At 38.7% G+C, this 20096-nt stretch overlaps 1 protein-coding gene across 3 annotated transcripts in view; it reads left to right on the top strand.

The window, feature by feature from the left end:
* Positions 1-2078: 2078 nt before the first annotated feature.
* FILIP1 (filamin A interacting protein 1) overlaps positions 2079-20096 on the top strand; it is a 99921-nt gene continuing 81903 nt past the window's right edge. For all 3 annotated transcript variants that reach the window (XM_079298976.1, XM_079298977.1, XM_079298975.1), the window contains exon 1: positions 2079-2550. The gene's annotated coding sequence lies outside the window, so the exon portion shown is untranslated. The remainder of the gene's footprint in view (positions 2551-20096) is intronic.

The following is a 20096-nucleotide window of genomic DNA, read 5'->3' as shown; positions in this document are numbered from 1 at the left end:
ATTGCTGATATATTACACCCTTTTCCATACTTCCATACAGTCTTTATATTTTCTCTGACTCGTAGAACCTAATCTATTCTATTTTGCCTAAATTTTTTTCTGAAATTCTCCTGGTGTTGGAGGCTTATATCTATGGTGCACAGCTGGGGAGTGAGTTTGCAAGTGTACAAGAACAAGCAGACTTGCACCAGCAGGTCACTATTGAAACCCACCCACAAGGGCTGGCAGCAGAGAATGCCTCCTAAGAAGTTGTATTGTTTTCCACTCAGTGAATGTGCCAGTAACTAATGGGAGAGAAATGCTGAGAGTTGTTTGGTTTTTTCTGAGATCTATAAGCCAAGCTAATTGTTTTGTTTCCCTGATTTATTATACTTGAATGAATAACATACTGCTAATACTGCACTTTGAGCAAGAAGTTAAAGCCAGAATAGTCAGAAAGTTACTCATCTGGTTGGAGCACCTAAATTTTATATGAGGGAACTAAGCTGGAGATTCTTTTTAGAGTGTGGATGTCTGTATCTCACTTCAGTTCAAAGTGGAAGCATATACCAGCAAACTTTATGCCAATATATTTTGTGTCTAAAATTATTTTCCATATAGCTGTTTCTGAAAAACAGAAGTTTTCCCATTTTTTATACATTCTAACTATTCTGTCCAAGTAAAATACTGAAATGCAAATGGAAATTAGTGATTATTACTTGGTCTCCAATACAAAATACATTTGACATGATGGAAGCGTTTGGGGCTTTCATAAATGTGTCATCAATGTCTAAATATCAGTTACTTGACATAATACCTAATATTTACTTCATTTTGTCTTTATGAGCAACTTGGGAATGAAAATATGTTTTCATTGTTCCTTGCTTGTTTAGATAATGACACAGATCAAGCAGAAGTCATTCCAGAGACAGGGTTAGAGCACCAGGCTACAGCTAATCCCACAGCTGCTTCCCATAAGGGCTTGTACTCACCCTCTGGTCTCTCATATCCCTGTGGCCAATTATGTTCCTGCATGTTGAACTTGCCACAGTGTGATACCTTTTCACTCCCCATCCCACTGCTTGCAGAGACCCAGCATCACTGCAGGGTATTGTCTGAATCTTTTTTTGCTCTGTAGGGTTGGTGTGTCTTCATATATAAATGTCAACAAGCAAATTCTTTAGCATCATTTTATTTTTTTTCCTTCCTGTCTTCTTTCTTCCCTGCCTCTTCATCCAACCCCAGATCAATATCACAAATCATCCCTATGGAAAAGTTTTCCAAAGGAGGCTCTTTCTGCATTAAACTCTGAAATGCTGCTCAGGTAAGCACAGAGTTGTTGGGGTAGGGAATTTGCCTTGCCAGAGACGTTTACAGAGGATGCCATGAGATGGTAGATTCTTATTCCAGATCTGCAACATCTTTGGGTCTTGGTATCATGGCAGTTTGTGGACTGAAAGCTGTCCAGTGTTACTGCTGGTCTGTTGATTGAGAGACTTATGTCTGAGAATTAGGAGCAGTAATTAGATCCAGAAGCAAGTGTGGACACATCAGAATGCATATAGCCCCAAAGTAAAGTGTTCCTAATACTCCTATTAAACCAATTGTGATTTGTGTGGGTTTTCTTCAGTGAGAGACAGTGTAGGAATAACTGCAGGAAGCTCTTGGTCTAGGAGAAAAAAGTTGTCTTTGGAATAAATATCACAGTGAAAACTTTCCACCCTAAGCCTTTCATTAATTTCTCCATGTCATCTTAGTATATTTAAACTCTGTAAGAAATTATGCTGCAAAAAGTTCTTCCCACGTGTAATTTTTCCTCAAGTGAAGTGCATACCTTTCAAATTATAAACTTCCTACTTGTCCTAGGAAAATTCTCACTGTATAAATAATTGAACTCATCTGCAGTGAACACAAGTATCCTTTCTCTAGCAGTCTAAAATATATGCCTAAACACACATCTTGTACTTAGTGCTTTAAATAGTAATTACTCCTGTGAAGTCACTGGAAGCCCTTAAAAGGGTTTGACAGTTTCCCCACAATCTTTCAGTGAATGTAGTAGCTGGGCTGTGCAGTGCAACATCCACTGATAATTCAGCAGCTGAGGAACTCAGCAAAGCCTGCTCCAAACTTCTCAGCTGTTGACAGGCTTGACTTGCTGAGAACACTGGTTAAATATAGCACAAGCGAGCTGAGCTCAACAAAGTCATTGCTGTAACACTGTGTGAAGAGACCAGAAGAGGGGAAATACAATCTGAGAACTAAACTGCCAAAGCCTAACACCACCTAGCAACAGTTGAAAAAACTTTTAAACAAAAGTCTGGGTGAGACACAGACAGAGCATACCTCCTACTTCTCCTGCCTGGATTTCTGCGAGGAGCAGCTCTGGTCTTCTGTTCTCTACCTTGTTTCCTTCGTTACTTCAACTGCTGGTAGACCCAGAAAAGTGGGAAAAGTTTCTATATTTGTACTCTCCTGAGCTGGATCATTCTACTCCTGTGGTAGTGCTGTGGAAAGGGCTACTGTGATCTTGCAAGTGTAAAGGATATATTCCTAGGTCTGTGTTGCTGACAGGTAAGATTGAGTTAACCACTTCGCCTTTTTTTTTTTTTTTTTTTTACAAGAACCTTTATTTTCTAGTGTCTTTTTTACAATTTTTTTCCCCTAATGTCTAATTGTCTAATGAGCAATATTCTGAATGATTTGGAAATGTCAATAGATGAAAACTGGAATAAAAGTATTAGAGGGGGGTTTTTTTTATGTTTTCAGGATAAAAAAGCATTGCTTAAATAAATTTTGCAATCCTGAGAAGAAGCATAATGAAGCAGCTTGTAGTAATATGAAAAAATGTGCCTAGATGTTGACGTGTATCTTGTTTATATCTGCTTACATGCAGACAGAAGACAAATCAATATTTAATAATAGAATACATGTAATCTCTGACCAGTGATAGTCCAGCAGCTATTACAAACAGTCACAACCTGTGTGATAAATAAAAGGAAACAGCCATTCAGTAACAGGAGTAACTAAATGCTTCGTGGCCCAGAGCCTTTTTACTTTTTGTTTCCTTGCTAACTTTTAGGACACACCTAGTGCCTTTCATGCTACCTTTGTGACAGCTGCTCTTGGTTCTTTCTCTTGTGCTTATTTACACAGAATGAATATTAATCTCTGCTGCTTTGATTAGCAGCATAACGCCACCATCCTAAGGACTGACCTCATGTCATTGTACCTGTGTGCTTGAGCTGGGTCATTGTTGTTAAAGTGTATTTTTCTTTTAGTGAAATAAATGAGAAACCAGTTCTGAGATGTTTTACCCTGACAGCAGGATGGAAGCCTGTTTGTTGTTGGAAATGCATATTGCCCCATAGTGGTCTTGTAATTTAGGAGAGGAACTGCTTAGTGTGATTTACTTTGTCTTAACTGAAAAAAGCTGTTTGATCAATTGGAGAATGAATTCCACTTCTCCCTGCCACTTCTTTTAAAGCTGTTTTCTGCAAACAAAAGAAATCTAGTACTCATGAATTTTTATGCTGATTATAAGTTCATATGCAATATGAATTCAGTTATGAAGGCAGAGATTTAAAGAATGCACTTACCCTGTGCTACAACCCTGTTCACAGATTTATGTAGAATTGTCTCAGATGAAAAATATTTGTCCTAAAGAAGGAATGAACGAACTGAGTCTGTGCTGACTGTCTGTGGTGTTTGACACTTAGTCTGTGGACTCTGAGACTGCCCCAGGGAGATGAGAATGTCTTGCTTTAGCTAAATAATTCTAGTTGCATCCCTGCATACTACATAAATGACATCAATACCACATCTTAGTAGTGGATGGTTTGGATGGAATTAAAATACTCTGAAGCAACTTGTACTTGGTGACGGAGAATGTAACTGCCTGTGAAATGATAAAGTATTAGGATGAAAGAAAATTCTTAAAAGCAAAAAGTAGCACAATGCATTTTATTTACTTGGAAAGGAGCACACTAAAGCACCAAACAAACACTTTTTGGCAGCTATCATTTAATGTGATAATCATTATTGTGGAATTACTAAAGCATTGTGGTATCCCAAATCTAAGTCTCAAAAGGAAACTTTGGAACTACTTTTTAATGAGGACATATCCTGAGAAAGTTATTTTTTAATAAGAAGGCTACACAGTGGAAAATGAAACTGAGACAATATGATTTGTACAGTCTTTGTCATCTTGACATTAGAGTAAAAATTACTGTTTCTTCTCTTTAATGAAATATCTGGCAAATTAAATTGTGGAGAAATGACAAATTTGACCTTCTGAAAATACAGGGATGGCAAAATCTGTGAAAATGCTGTGGTAATATTGACCCCTTTTTTGGTTTTTAGTTGTTGCTCAGTTTAATGTATGGTTATACAACTTCCCCTTTTTTTGCACAATTCACTTTTAGCAAAGTTTTTTAAATCAAAAGGCAAATTATTAGCCTGATAACTGTCAAATGAAGTGACATTTGAACAGTCTAATAGCAACTTCAAACTCTAACACATGGAGTTGTGGTTTCACGTACATCTGTCTTCCTTTCCACTTCAAAATGGAGGAGGAGGCTTAAATTACTCTTTTCAACAGGTGTCCACAAAAAGGCTCTGGGATTTTCCAATCAAATCTGTGGAATATATAATGTGGTTGTTCAACAGATGGTTTCATATTTGAAATATAGCCAGTTCTAATGACTACAGTGAAACCAAGGTCAATTTTATATCAAATAGAAAAGTCTTTTACTTTTTGGTGATACACTCCATTGTAGTAATTTTTGTGGAAGACAAGTAGACATAAGATACCCATTTCTTTTTCCCCTTATGCATAATTTTGATTTTATTTATATTTACATAACTGTGGTGCCTTTCATGGTGCTAAAGACTTCTTCCAATCTGAATCAATTTCCAGACTCTGTTGGTGGCTTTTTTTTATTTTATTATAATATTTTCATAGTTATAGTTATTATGAATTATTTAATTGTTATAATTTTGTTATAATTTTAGATGATCTAGCCCTAGCTAAAGTCACCATCTTAACTGACTGTTTTCATCACCTCAGTCATTCAATTTCTTTACAGAGGATCTAATTGTTTTTAACACCAAATTCAAAGACTTGAAATCCATCTTGAAAGCTCAGCACTGTTCTGTCCCTGCTTACACATCCTTGATGTCCCCGAGCTCCTCCTGCTCATATCTGGTCTGTTGACCCTTGGCTCTGTGTTTACTGGTACATCCTCTGTGCTCCTGGCTTTACTGAGCTTGATGTTGACCTCACCACATCTGAGTTTTCTGTAGTACTGCTCACTGCCACACCTGACACTCATGGACAGAGTAAACATTAATGATAACAGAACTATGTCAGCCAAAGTAGCATTCCTGAAGAAACAGATGTGCTTCCTGCAAGCAGCCTAAGCATCAGCATATAGGAAATCTCTGTTTTGCTGCTATGCCCTGTTTTGCTCCTCTGGGTTACAATTTCACCACTATATCCATTTCCATAATAAAAGCTTCTGACTGATAGAGCTGTATCAAAGAAACTCCTCCTGATACAGGACTTTTCTGTCAGCAGAGATTCCACACGTGCTTAATTTAAGGCTTTTGGTAATCTTATCTAACTCAGTTCAGGTACCCCAGGCAGAAATTAAGAATGTGCCTCAGAGCTGTGCCAGTCAAAGGTCAGGTTTATGCCACTGAATTCAGAGTGAGGTTTCCTTTGAATTTAATAACATCAGGTTTTAGTATTCAGGAATTAGCAGATAAATTTCCAGTCCCCTCAGGATCATCTCTATTCTTGTTCAAATAATTTTTTTCTAAGAGATAATTTACTTTTCCTCTAATTTCCTGTTTCATTCCTTCCTTTCTCAAACTCTGTCATTGCAGGTTGCATTTTATTTAAATGTATAAACTGAAGTTGGGGCAGGGGTTTTGTCCTTCTACATATCTAAAATGACAATTGGAGAAATAAAGTGAATATTGGTGAAGAAGCCAGATGAAACAACATTGCAAATGAGAAGAAACTCCATCTATTCATACTTCCTATTTCACCAAAATGTTTAATATAAAAAACCTAGGATAAGAACTGCAAGCTAGAAAGACAAATAAGGATATTCTACTGTATAGAGATGTTTAAATACTTCTTTACAAGAAACCCATATGTCCAAACTTTTCAGCTTCTTCATCTTATTGTGGTAGTTTTCATTTTTAACCGTTTCTGTTTTCCTTTCATTGTTTTCTACAGAAAGTTGTTTCCTAATTTTATGCAGAGTATTGGTAATTACGTGGGGACTACAGGCTTTTCTTCTCTGTGGAACATATTGGATAACTGAGAAAACAATCAATTCATGAACTATTAAGATTTTTTAACTTCTCTTTTTCTACTTAGTAGCCAAATAGCCAAGCTATTGACACTAGAACTTGTAATATGGTCCTGTAGTTATGCTTTGAGGTGAAGGGCAGAAACAATTATGCCTGTGTCCTGCTCAGGCAGGGACAGGGAGAGTCTGTGATCATGCTGAAAATGTGTGAAACCTCATGTACTTGTGAAAGTCCTGCATTTCAGCACACTTGATTAGATTTTCCCTTTTATTTTGAGTCCTTGCACCTACTCCTCCTGCTTCTGCAGATAATCTGTACTTTCTATGTTAATTTTTATTCTCAGCATCATAGTAAAATAAGTACTGATATGAGTGCAAATAGAAAGTCTTCCTAAGTTGGGAGAGCTGTTTTTTTTTTTGTTTTTTTGTTTTTTTTTTTTAATTCAAGATGGCTTTGCCCTGTGATTCTTGTTCGGCTTTGTCTACACCATCTCTCTAAATCTTTTCCACAAGTAAAGCATACAAACTGTAGCTCTAAAGGTGATCTGTAAGATTCAGCATCCTTCACAGTTTTACACACTCAGAAATCCAGAGAAAATACAATTAAAAGCTTAATTAAACCTTCATCAGAAACGGGAGACCGTATGTGCATGTGTGCATGACTTTTGCAAGGAAGGAAATGTTTTTGGCACAACAGAATGCTCTGCTGAAGGAGTGGGACAAACACATCCAAAGCACAGGGAAATAGGCTGGAGCTTGTACTTTTTCCCTTAAATGGACAACCCCTCTGCTTGCTGTGCTGACAGAGCAAAGGGGGGTGTGAATCCGAGAGATCGCTGCACTTTGTCCAAGTGAGCGTCATTTCAGAGCTGATAAAACAACAATTAAAATCTTAATTATCTAAGATGTGGCCAAAGTCGTTCTGATATAAACTGGTGGGGTTTCAAAACAAGAGCAGAAACCTTGATGAATTTGCAATAAATTTGTCCAGTTTGATTTATACACTTTTAGAGCTCTGTTATACAGTTATGGTTACTTTCTTCACTTTTCCTTTCTGGGGAAATGGTGACAAAGAGTGTAATGTTATATGATTTATGCTGTTCAAAAGTCTGTTCCAGCACATATGTAGAAGTGATATATTGGAATCTAAATCCATTTTCTATATGAAGTCCACAGTATTTAGAGGCTTGTATGCTTGAGGGAGGTATCTAACTGACTAGTGTGTTATGGTTGTCGACAGCAAGAGCTACAGCTTTGTTAACAAACTTTAAAAAAACCCAACTGATAAAAAATTGATTTTATTGCAGTAATAGAATAGGGTTTGGCTTTTTGGTTTTTTTTTTTTTTTTAGAAACTGGTTTTAAGGCTGCTCCTATTATTAAAAAAAAAAAAAAAAAAAGGCAATTGAAAATGAAAGGTCATGTGTCCTTGGTAGAAGAATTCTCATTAAAGTTTATCAGCCTGCTTGCGTTTTTCAGAAAATATAAAGCAAATGAATGCAACAGAAAGCAGAGACTGCTTGCATCAGTGTGATGGAATTGCTGCCAACTTGCCTTGTTTATCTAAGAGATCTCTGTGAAAATAAGGTCTTTCCCACACAGGCATGAGTCATAGGATGTAACGCAGCTAAGCAGACTTGCTTCAGCTTTCTAATGTGCACAAATCTAAACTAACCTATTTTAGTGCCTGCTTCTTTAACTAGATGAGATCTGAGTTGACAACAGGAAGGGAGAAGTAATGGTGAGTTCATGGTGCAATTTCAGTGCAATAACCTGAATGCTAAGGAAACGATGCAATTTCCATTTATTGGGAAAACTGTAGTTACTGTGACAACAAATATACACTGAAAAAAACATACACAATTTATCCTCAAGTTCAGATAGTGTGAGATTTTATGAATACCCTTTCTACTATGCTCACCAATCTAGTTATGCATCTCAAATAACATCCTTACTTTTAAAATATATAATCCAGATTGTTCAAAAAAATAACCCTTTAAAAGCCATAAGCAAGGGCATAAATAAAAAATAGGAAAAGAACACATGGTTAATGATGACTGGTTTAGTGCAGGGCTGACTAAAATCTTATATTTCTCATGCTGAGGTTATTCAGTTCCTGTGACTGTCATTCATAATTATCCAAAAATCTCACTTGTCTCACCCTCAGTAATTGCAAAGCCTCTTGAATCTAACTTTTATGGTAAAGGCTAGAGTAGTTCTTCTATAGTATGTTATTTCTCCTTTTATTTTTCAACAAGGACTTCTGTAATGAAAATAAGCATACATTTTATTCCAGTAGATAAGGATTTCAGTTCCTCAGTCTGATAAAATTCTTTAGAGAAAACAATACATTCCAGTTTTTGACTCTGGGCAGGAGATGGCAGGAAGGGAACGATGCTGTGCTGGATGTCCTCAAGCATGTCAAACATAGTGCAGGACAAGATGTCCCTGTGCACAGAGGGACACACATGGCAGCAGCTCCTGAGTGCCAGGGGAGCCTCGTGTCCTGAGGCAGCTGGGACCTGTGGGAGCCCCTGCTGCTTCCAGTGGCACGAGACAGAGGCTGGAATCCGAGGCAAAAAAGGCATCAGAGTGACAATAGTAAAAGGCACAGTAGCATATCCTCTGCATGAGGGGTGCCACTTACTTACAGAACCATAATTCAGGTGGAAGGAACTAGCAGAAATCATCCAGTCTCCCTCAAAGCAGGACTATCTCCAGAGTCTGATCAGGTTGCTCAGGGCTTTGATTATTTTCATATATTTTGGGTATTTTTCTTTTATAGATATGCTAAGGTCTCTCATCTTTGTGATCTTTGGATCATAAAGTTTTGGACATGGCTGGCTATGGAATATTTTGCAAGAAATGACAATCAGTGTATCAAAATATATAATACACTGAATAAAAGATACCTTAGAATTTGGGTGATAGTAACAAATCACAGCTCTTTGGCACTTTCACAATTGCAAAAACCCACCTGTAGTGGGTTTTTTGTTTGAATTTTTTAAAATATCTGATGTGTTATGTCTTAAAATAAGAATAATAAGGACAAAAAAATCTTGTATTTATGTTTTATCTTAGTTTGCTCCAGCTTTCAGAGTACACACCCTCTTCCTTCTGCCTGCTACATTCTGTTTGAAAGCCAAACATTTAGAATTAAGCACCATTGAAGTGCCATCTTTCTGCAAAGACAATTCTGAAAAATGTTAAGTATATTCTATCCAGGTAGTTCAATAAGCTGCAAGGCTAGCATTGATATGTAAGTAATAAGAAAATAAGTATGTAAGGAAGGATAACAGAGATGCTGCTTTTGAGGAAGGAAACTCTGGAGATTTTTTCCACTGCCGAATTTCCTTTTCTCACTGAACATCTCTTTCCAATTGTATCTTAATTAGGAGCAGAGCATGATGCACATATGGCAAACAGGATTCCTAGATGGAGTTCTGGTTAACCCGAGTCTAGCTCAGACTAGTTTTAAAAAGCCCAACTCGTGGAAGCATCTAAATTTACCTGTTAGTGACTACTGTAACATGAAACAAGGACAAAGCAAAGGCCTTGTGGCACTCAGAGGGTTGGGGCAGTCAGTCTTCTCAAATAGGATTTCTTATACCTATTAAGAATAACCACTGAAGACAGGTAGCCTTCTCTTTAGGTAAATAATGTTCCTAAAACTGGAACTTTAACTAGAATATTGTCACCATCTGTACATATGAAAGGAAAAAGGAGAGGGAATTCTCATTGCTGGTGGTGTACAGAGGTCTCAGATCCCATTGTACTTGTCTAGAGCAAACTTAGCACTTGCTGCAGAGAAGAACTGGAGGAGCTGGTGTATCTTGCACACACACTCATAATACACCCTTGCAGCCCTTTTAATTAAAAAAACTGCCATAAGCTTCAGTAGTGTTAAATTAATGAGAAAGGTAGTGAGATTTAGGAAGAAGAGTTCATGCTTGAGAAGACACCAGAACAGGCTAGGACAAACAAGAATGACTGTAGCAGGAGGTCAGGAAGCTGAGTGTTTTAAACCTGAACTCTAAACCTCTTAACCATGAATTTCCAGGTAAACATCTTTAACTATACTCCCTTGTATCCATATGGGCAGGAGTTTCAAAAGTAGCTAGTGGGTTGGAGAAAAAAATACTTAAATTGATTTTCCTTTCAGAGAACATGTTCTAAAACCCCAAATTATTTGGGAACAGCTTTTTATTAGAAAGATAGAGGGGTGCAGTGCAAGTGTCTTTGGTACAGAATTCTATATATTTGCAAATTAAAATTTACAGAACATACTCAGCATGATTGTACTGCTGTGTACTTGGAGGCCCAGGAGGACCTGTTCAGAGCTGTCTCTGTGATAATGACACAGCTGCCTCATTCCAAGAAAACAAACTCCCTACAGTGATACAAGTTTCTAGCCCCTGTTCAGTATCACTACCAGCCACACAACCTTTATCACTACACGTCTCTGAGACCTAATGGGGTGCTAGAGAAATATGTGAGAGCTGTAGTGAGTTTCTCCTTAGCTTAGCACAAAAGAAGCCTAGAAAATAAACAGAAATAAACTGAATAATCTACAAAAGTGTTAAGTGAATACTCTCAACATAACAGTTTGTAGCAGTTTTTAAGGAATAAGTAGAATAGGAACAGTTCTACAGGCTGATGGTGTGAGCTCCAAAAATCCCTCCAGGACAGCAGTGAGTATCTAGAAACAAGGCAAGCACAATTGCACACAAGGAGGGTTAATTTAGTTACCACTAGATTGTGCACTAGTTGTGTAAACAAAGTCTAAATCAGACCGCAAGAGTGTGATTGAACTGCAAGGCTGTAAGAGTGGCAGGACATCTCATAGATTCCTTATTCACCAAAAACACTTTGCTGAATTCAAGTTCCCTCTCCAAAATATTAATGTCATGTTTGCATTTTGTTGCTTAAAATAATGCTAACCTTGAAATGTAAGGTGATAGTTGTCATATCAGGGAGGAGAATTGCTGAGTTTCACGTGGGTGACTCCCTCTGACTCTCAGCAAGTTACTTTTCCACTTTTAATAACAACCTGCAATGTTACAAGAATAAACACAGTAGTGACTTTGACCCTCTGAGATGTTGCAGTATTGAACATCACGTCAACAGCTTTGAATAAGAAGACTTAAATAGCCCTCCTTGGAAACCAGATTCTGCAGGGAGAAGTAGGAATAGAAGTTGAATTAGTCTGCGTGACAAGAATATGTATTTTTAGAGGAGCTCCCTAGAGGGAAGCTTAGCTGTGCCCTGAGTTGCAGGTCACAATAAATCAACCATATTGATAAAGCACAGCAAAAAGAAGGGAGGAGGAGGACCAGGGATGCGACCAGAAAGGTTTAAGAACAAAACTATACCAGAATAGGAACCAATGTCAATACTAAGACATTTCAGGAAAATCAAAACCATTCTCTCAGGTTCAGTTGTACCAGAAGCAATTCACAGGGCAAAGAGGGTACTGTGGGCTTGTTGTTATTTTGGGAGTGCTCAGACAAGCTCTCTAGTACAAGAAAGAGACTGCTGGGAAAAAAATAATCCTGAAGGAAAAAGAACCTTTGAGAGAAGGGGTGAGCTGAACATGACTGCCCAAATTAGCTGGAGTTGGGCAGCTCTGGAGCCACAATAGGGTTGTGGGAAAGGAGGAAAAGGGAGCACCTGGAAAGCAGAAATGTCCTGTGGTCCTGCCTGTGTCTTGGCAAGCTCAGCAGGTAACCTGTGACTCCAGTCATGCCTGCTCTGATAAAGCAATGGTGGCAGCTCAGGTGACTCTTGCCAACTGGGATTTTTCATAAGGACATACCAAGGAATTAAGTTGCCATTACATGATGCTCAGCTTAAATTAAAACCAGAGGGAAAAAAAAGGGAGTTGAAGTCTCTTCAAGGAAGTTGAAGTCTCTGATCTCTAGATGATCTGGTGCTGCGATGCTTTAAAATATCCTGAAAACCAAATATGAATCTGTGTTGTTAGCAATGCCAGTAGGCAGAAGGGGCAGTGAGTTTGGGAGCTGGCAGATCTCACCCTTACACTTGTGCCATTGCTCAGAAGAGGCCACAGCTGCTGAAACATGGCCAAGGGCAGCGTGGGTGTGCCACATTGTGCCCTGCCACAGTGGAACAGCAGTGACAACTGCACAGGTGGCTTCAAAACCAGCCCAGGTCCAAGCTGAAGCTCTGGGAATAATCTCTTAGTTTAGTTGTGAGCCTCTCAGACTGGGGAGAGAATGGGGTAATAAATGACCCTTCCTTGGTTTTCATGAAAGGGAGCTCAGGTCTTTATTGGGAGGGCTCTCCTGAAAAAAGATGTGAAGTGTGGAAGCATAGTAATTATGTCAAGATGGACTGGCATCATCACCAGTCCTCTGTTAAAAGCTTTTCATGCCTTCTTTCAGGCCACTCTGACTCCTTTTCTTACAGGCAGCCCCACACAGCTCTGACTCCTCTCCTCTGTGCAAGTTTCCCCCTTCCTTCTGCATAACTGGCTAACCCCAAGCTGTCCCTTACCCTGCCACCTAACCCTGTCTGTCCCTCACACAGTATCTTCTCACCTTACCTGTATCTTGCACAACCACATGCCCCTTACCTCCTCACAGCACAGCCAGCAGACTCCATCCCACACTCCAGCAGACTCTCAGTCCCAAACTCCAACGTAGCTTATTGCCAGCTGATCCACTCTTTTATCACACCCAACCTCACTGGGCAGGCAAGGCTGTTTCCACTTCTCTGCACTCAGTACAGCTGTAATTCATTGGGAAAAATTGCCTTCTTCACTATCCTTACAAATTATCCTCTTACATGGAAGTCCAAGCAGCCACCTGCATTCTGGGTTTATATGCACAGAAGAATGGTCTGCATGTCCGCTCTGTTGGGAGAGGAGTGAAAGCTGTAGTCCCCTTTTGGGGAATGACACAGGGAAAGGTTGAGGGAAGATAAAAAGAGTGAAAAAAATCAGCTTTTTGGGCAGTTATATTCAGATGCAAGAAAGAAGTGTGGAAAGGAAAATAAACCAGTAGTTTATTTTAAATGATCTTAGTTGATTTTACTTAAAAAAATAGTGACTCATGGTGACAACATCTAGAATGCTCAAAAAAGGAAAGGAAGTTGCATATGTACCATGTACTGAAAAGCAGCAGCAAATTTCAGCAAATGCTTCATTGTTGTGGAGAGTGGCGCTTCTCCCCATGTGTACAGTGGTAACACCCATTCTCTTACCAAAGACTCATACCATACTACAGCAGAATATGAGTTCAAAAGGTTTGTTTAATGTCTCACAGCAAATTGCAGCACATCAGGGACAAAAAACCAACTTTTTTGGTTAGTTGCTGGTTGGTTGGTGTTTTCTTGCTGTTGCTGTTCTTGGGTTGTTTGATGGTTTTTGGTTTTTTTTTTTTTTTAAATTGAGGAGTATGAGATTGGTGGGGTTTTCAGAGGAATTGTTTTTTCTTCTTTTCATAGTGAAAGAACAAAGTTAAACCCTCAGGGTTTTGAACCTACTGTGTCATGGCTGAACCTAGTATCTGATCTCTAAGCTCCCCTGCACAGCCTACTTCATTGTTGTTTTCCTGATGTAAAAACAGGGGGCCCTGAGAAACCAAGAGGTGATAATCTCTTTTCAGGGTGGTCATTTGGTTGTTTCTTGGATCAGGCAGCTTGAGATGCTTCAAAACAACTTAGTGTATTTCCTCCAAAGGATGCATATACATCTCATCTCTGTGTGTCTGAGCCCCACTGGCCTCTGTCCAGGAACATCCACATTTCCTGACTCATGGCAACTGTTCCCTGTCTGGTTGTACTTCATTAGCAGCAGCTCAAAAATCAGGAGCAATATTCTGCTGTTGTGTAAGTTTTTCCAAGCAGTAAACAATAACACACTGCCACAAACTTTATTACATTATCTTGGAATTCAAGATCCTGAATAGACCACTGCTTATTATTATTTTATTTAATCACAATCCAAAAAGAGTGTAAGATGCTATTCTTTAATAAATACCTTCAGGATAACTTAGTATCTTCCTAATTAAATTATCTGAAATGGAAGAATGAATCCTATAGAAGTTGTATTAAGCTACTAATTTTTCTTTCAGCTGAGAAACATGGTTATGATTTTTTATTGACATATCAATTTCATTGCTGTATCAGAACTTACAGAATAAAATGGTGAGGGCAAATTTAAAGCTAGAGAAGCAGAAAATAATTAGTATGGAAAATTACATGTTAAATGTTTAGTAACATACCTTTCAATACATCCTATTCTAAATAGCTCTTTACTTGCATCATATGTTTACTTGCATATAAACATTTGTTTATAACATTTTAAAAGCAGTAGCATTATCAATTGGCTCAAAGTAGCTTAGAAAATAAATGGTCCTTGGCTATTACTGGAGTTCATTAAAAGAGAACTCTTGTCTGACTCTAAAATCTATTTTGGAGCTGAGGCTGCTCCACTCCCCTGCTTGTGGCATGATGCAGCTGCTATCCCTCCAATATTTTTGCTGACAGCTACAGCTGACAGATAGCATTTCAGTTCACCCCAACATCAACTGTGTCTCAAGGCTCCCTTAGGCTGAAAATGTTGCCTTCCTTGTGGCTGTATCTGCATCACAGTGCAACTCTGCAAGTGTGCAATTACCCACTGGTCACTTGTAGTGGACAGCAGACACAGGGCAGCTCCTGTGCTGGGGGAGCACATCAGTCAACTCATCTGGGAATGCTGCAGCAACAGCTTCTCTTCTGTCTCTTCATTCCTTCTCCCACATCCTAAGAAAATAGACACTTGAGCCTGAGAATAAAAATAATTTTGCATATACAGCTCTGCAGTATGTCAACTATATTTCACATTTTACATTAGTTGTCACCTTGTATTTTTATTTTAGTTATATTTGTTACCATAGACAATATAAAAGTTATTTTGCCCATCTCAGTGCATAATTCCCTAGCAAACAGGCTTTGATTTATTGGTCCATATGAGTTTTCAGATCATAATCAAACACTCAGAAATGCTGTGGTGATCCACCCACAAAAGGAACTTTTCACAAATGCAGGACTGTTTTCCTCCCTGAGAAAAACAAGAACATTTACAGTGCTCCCAGTTCTGTCCTTGAACATTCATATCTCTTAGAAAGAAGGAGCTGAAGGGCAGGCAAGCAGTCAACATGTAAGAGAGAGAGACAAAAGTGAGAAGGAGGCATTGCTTCAATCAGTCCTTCAGAGAAATTCTCAGGAAAATTAAATATGATATATCTTTATTTTTTTGATTGATGGCTGAATTAAAAAAAGAAAAACAAAGGAATACTTTGCTGTGTTTTCTGTGGTTTTGTTGTTGTTGTTGTTGTTTTAGGATTTGCAGTGAGATCCATTAGCTTTTGTTTGAATTTAATATCTTACTAAACTTCAAAATACTGCTTTTATTATGCTCTTATTTATGCTTATATGCTTTTATTATTTCTATCAAAATTTAAGGAACAGGAAGACAAGTGGGAGTTTGGAACCATGAAAAAAACCCAACCAAAACAACCCAGAAAGGAAAAGGTTACAGCACCTTTTTACTACAGTATAGATATTAAATCATGTCTCAGGAAAATACTTTGACTGTTTCAGTCAACTTTGTGTGAAATATTTAAATATTCACTGGAGCAAGAGCTAACACTTGGGAAGACCCAAAGCTACATGCAAAGTGATAGAGTTGGTTAACTCTCTGTGACCCAAAATTCACACATTTTTGTCCAAATACCCATTTCTGAGTCCTGCAGACAGTTTCTCTATTGTAAGAACTTAAGACATTGCCATTGTCTTTGACAGTTCAAGAAATACCTGGTGTAGGTACTGTTGTGTTATACTGGATTCATTTTCTCTTCTTTGGTGCAATTCCCCTCCCACAGGTTTCTCAAGAAAGGCAGAACTTTTCAATTCTGTCCTGCAGCTCAGTGGAATCATCTGGTTTCTAACTCTGATGAGTGGCATTTCATCTGTGTGACCCCTCAAATCAAAACACTTTCTTTATGGGAACGAGCCTGTCTGAAACAGCTTGCATTAACAATCTGCTGTAGTTAATGGGTCAAAATTCCCAAGGATATTGCACAAAAGTCTGGCAGTGTCAGACTGGTTCGTCTTAAAAATGCTGTCATAGAGCATTGCAGGCAGGAAAACACAAATTGCAGACATTATATTATTTTTACATATTTTTTGAGTGTTGCCAAAATAGGCATCACTTGCAGGTCAAATACAGAAAAAAAAAAAAACTTAGCAAGTTTGGCTGAAACAATAAAAAAGAATATTGAGAGATTTCTTAGAGCATGTCTGAGAATGTGCTGTGTATGTCAGCTCACAGATTGGGATTATGTTATTTTTTCATGTATTCTCTAAGAATACACAAAATCCACCAATGATAAAATAGCAAAAGTCAGAACAGACACCCCTTCTGATGTTTTGATTACAAACACAAATATATTAATTTATTTAATAAAACCTCTGGTTTTATTTTTAGCATCTCTAAAAAATACTTCTTTTAGAACACAGAAGGGAGGGAACAGATTTGTTGACAAACAGTCTTACCAGCATTAAGTACATTTTGAGTCTCTTCAGTAGCTTTCTCTTAAATTTTCTTTGCAAGTCCTTCCTTAAAGTCAAGAAAAAGCTGGTAAAAATGAAGGTGTTGCATGAGATACTTTTATGCACCTGACAGATTTCTCTTATCTGGACAATAACCTAAAACTCTCTTAATGGTGGTGTTCGATGAATTTCTCTTAGTTTGAAGGTCTTGGTAAAATATATCTCATCAACTGGTAATTCACAGTAGAAAATGAAAATTTGAAGTATAGATGTGAGCAGACACAAAATGCAATATCAAAACACTATAATATAACAGGCATAACAGTTGATTTGCAAATGAAATGTTAGGCTGGGATATAGAAGAGAACACATACTGCAGAGCAAGTTGATAACAAAGCCCTATCTAAGTTTGCCTGACACTTTTCATTAAAAAATCTAGTCTTGTATGAACCCCAGTTGTTTACAGCTTTGCCAAACTTCAGTTGTTCAGGCTGGATGTCTGGCTGAGTCTGAATTGTTTTTGGAAGTTTCAGCTAGAATGCTTTGAGCATTTCCAAGAATTAGTTGAGAGAAAATTCTTGTTTGCCCATGTGAAAACAATCCCATAACCATTTTGCTGAAGAGCTTTAATGTCTCTGTGTTCCAGAGTGATCTACTGAAATTCAGCCAGGAAACTGCTCTGGGGCAGCAAATTGACTTTTGCCATTTCTGTGAAAATCATGCCGGGCTAGGAGCCACTGAACATAGCATTTCACCAAGGACATCTTGTGAAAAAATACCTGATAGAGATTTGTGACTAACTTCTCAGAGTAGCCCACGTGTGCTGAAAGCTGTCCCAGTCCCTCACATCTCACCTATTGCAGCTGTCTTGCCATTCCCAGAGAGCACCTCCACCTCAGAGTTACTGGGTTAAGTAACACTTCCCACAGTCACTCCTTCAGCTGGTGCTTCAGCTTACAGCACAGAGCAGAATGAGATTAAAGGGCTTGTTTTTTCTGTTTGCACAATACTTCCCCAGCAGAGCCTATGCCATGGTGGCAGGAGATGCATGGATAGCATGATTGCTCTTTCTGCTAGGGAGCGTCACTGGTGAGGAACAGCACTTTTGTGAAGAACAAGTCCTTTTGTGATACCTTTGTACCTGTCTGTCAGGATTTCTTTGCCACTAATAAATATTGGCCATCACCTTTGCTGTGGGATGGAACTGTTGCCTTTGGGAAGGCAGAGAATAATGAACAATCACACTGACATTTTGCCAGTGTAAATATGCTTTTATTGCAAACTTATCTCAGTCTTCAGCTGATTCACATTTGGAATCAGAATCATCTCAGTTTGTGTCTTCCTGTGGTGTGAGATTTGTGCCATTGCATTGTTTGGCATTCACCATTGCCTGACAAGCAAGTTGGATTTCTCTCTGGGTCCCAGCTCCAGCTCAGCTCATCTTCCAGCTGTGAGCTTTGGAAGTGTTCAGTTCAGTCTCCAATCCCTCTCTAATAGCTGCAACTCTCCAGCCTCATCCATCTGCATGGTCCCACACTTCCCTGAAAAACTGTCTTCTTAGTTCTTCTCTTTGGGCACAGGGCAGGCTCCTAAGGCAATTTGCTCAACCTGCTTTACTCTTGTAAAACAAGAAGCAGCTACAGCAGCTGCTGTTCCCATATTTTTACCATGCTCACTGCTCCTCTTCTCCCTGCTGCACTCCCCCCAGGAATTCATTCCATCTGACTGTGCCATCTGTCTCAGTGTTTCTCACTTGCTTGCCCTCCTCTCCAAAGCCAGGGCTTTGCAGCTCTGCTGCAGTTCTCTAAAGCAACAATCTGTGTTTCCACTTCTCACAGTTTGATAGTCACACAGAAACAGTTAAAAATATCTGGGGGACACAAAACAATGTCAGTGCTGGTTCTCTGACCCTCAGTCCTGTTGTCAGTGACTGGTCATACCTGATTGCTAAATGTGGACTTCAAAACAGGTTGAGTATGCTCAGGCTGCCAAACTCTGGCTAGGCTAATCCCCAGGCAGGGCTAACTCCTGAACCATTCTAGGAAGCCCCTGGTTAGTCCTTGCTAAAATTTCAACCCAGACCTGGCACTGCTTAATCTCCTAGTTTAGATGTAATCCTCATGTCATACTCATCTGAGCACACCAAGTGCCTGGGATAATCTGAACAATCACATACAACATTTCTGCATCATAAAGGTATACTTTATTATTATTAAATCTGACTTCTCTAAGATTACAGCTAGAGTGATTGTTTTCCAAGCATATTTTGAGCTTCTAATACTGGAAAATTCTGTCATTGGAAAAAATTTTGTAACACACATTTAAACTGATTTTTTGGGTTAGTTCCTTAGGCATTATTTTGGTACATATCCTCTGTATGCATCTTGTTTTACTATCTACTTTCCTTTTTCTCTTTTCATTAGATGAGTGAAAACAACACAGCCAATTTTAATAAAGCTCAGGGATCAGTGTTTCCACCTGAACTACCTTCATTAATGAGCACAGCAGATGATACTTCAGTCAGATGAGTCAAAGCTAATAACACCTCATTGGCTCTTAGTTCCTTATGGACAAACAGTGCTTACAGCTACAAGAACCATTTGGCACATGGTTTCACAGGACTATCTCCTTTTCCAAAGGCAACACGTAAGCAAGACAAAAAAAAAACCAGTGAAAAGAGTTAATTTTAACCATACGTGGTTTTGGAGGTTTTAACCATATGTGGTTTTTTTATTGAACATCAGTTCAGTGAGCAACACCAAAAACTCATATAGGCAATTCTAAGTTCCATCAGAAAAAAAACCCCCAAAAATACCCAAAACTTCTTGGTACAGAACTAAACTGCAAACAGACAACAAACCAACCAGAAACTCAAAGAACCACTCTGAGCCCTTGTCTTCAGCAGAATAGAGCACACAACTCTTATGTGGGGATATCAGGCCTTGCAGGCCTTGTACACTGGTCCATGCAGAAGTAGAGCACTGGAATTTGCAGCTCATGAGGACTGACAGATTAATTCCTCTCCTGTGAAAGGGCTGTGGTGGTGCCTTTGAGCCCCAGGAGCTGCTCACTCCTGTAAGTGAAGCACAGCTCAGAGGCAGCTCCATCCTGAAATGAGAGCATGAAGTAAAAACCACCCCTTTTCTTCCATAAGTTTTCAACTCCCTGTGTTGAATGCATGTTTTGTTAAAATATGAAAATCACAGTTTTGGAGCAAACCAAGAGACTTTCATCTGCC

Source organism: Erithacus rubecula, assembly GCF_903797595.1.
Source record: "Erithacus rubecula genome assembly, chromosome: 2".
NCBI classification, from domain to species: Eukaryota; Metazoa; Chordata; class Aves; order Passeriformes; family Muscicapidae; genus Erithacus; species Erithacus rubecula.
The sequence above is the reverse complement of the archived record's forward strand: the minus strand, read 5'-3'. Positions and strand labels throughout refer to the sequence as shown.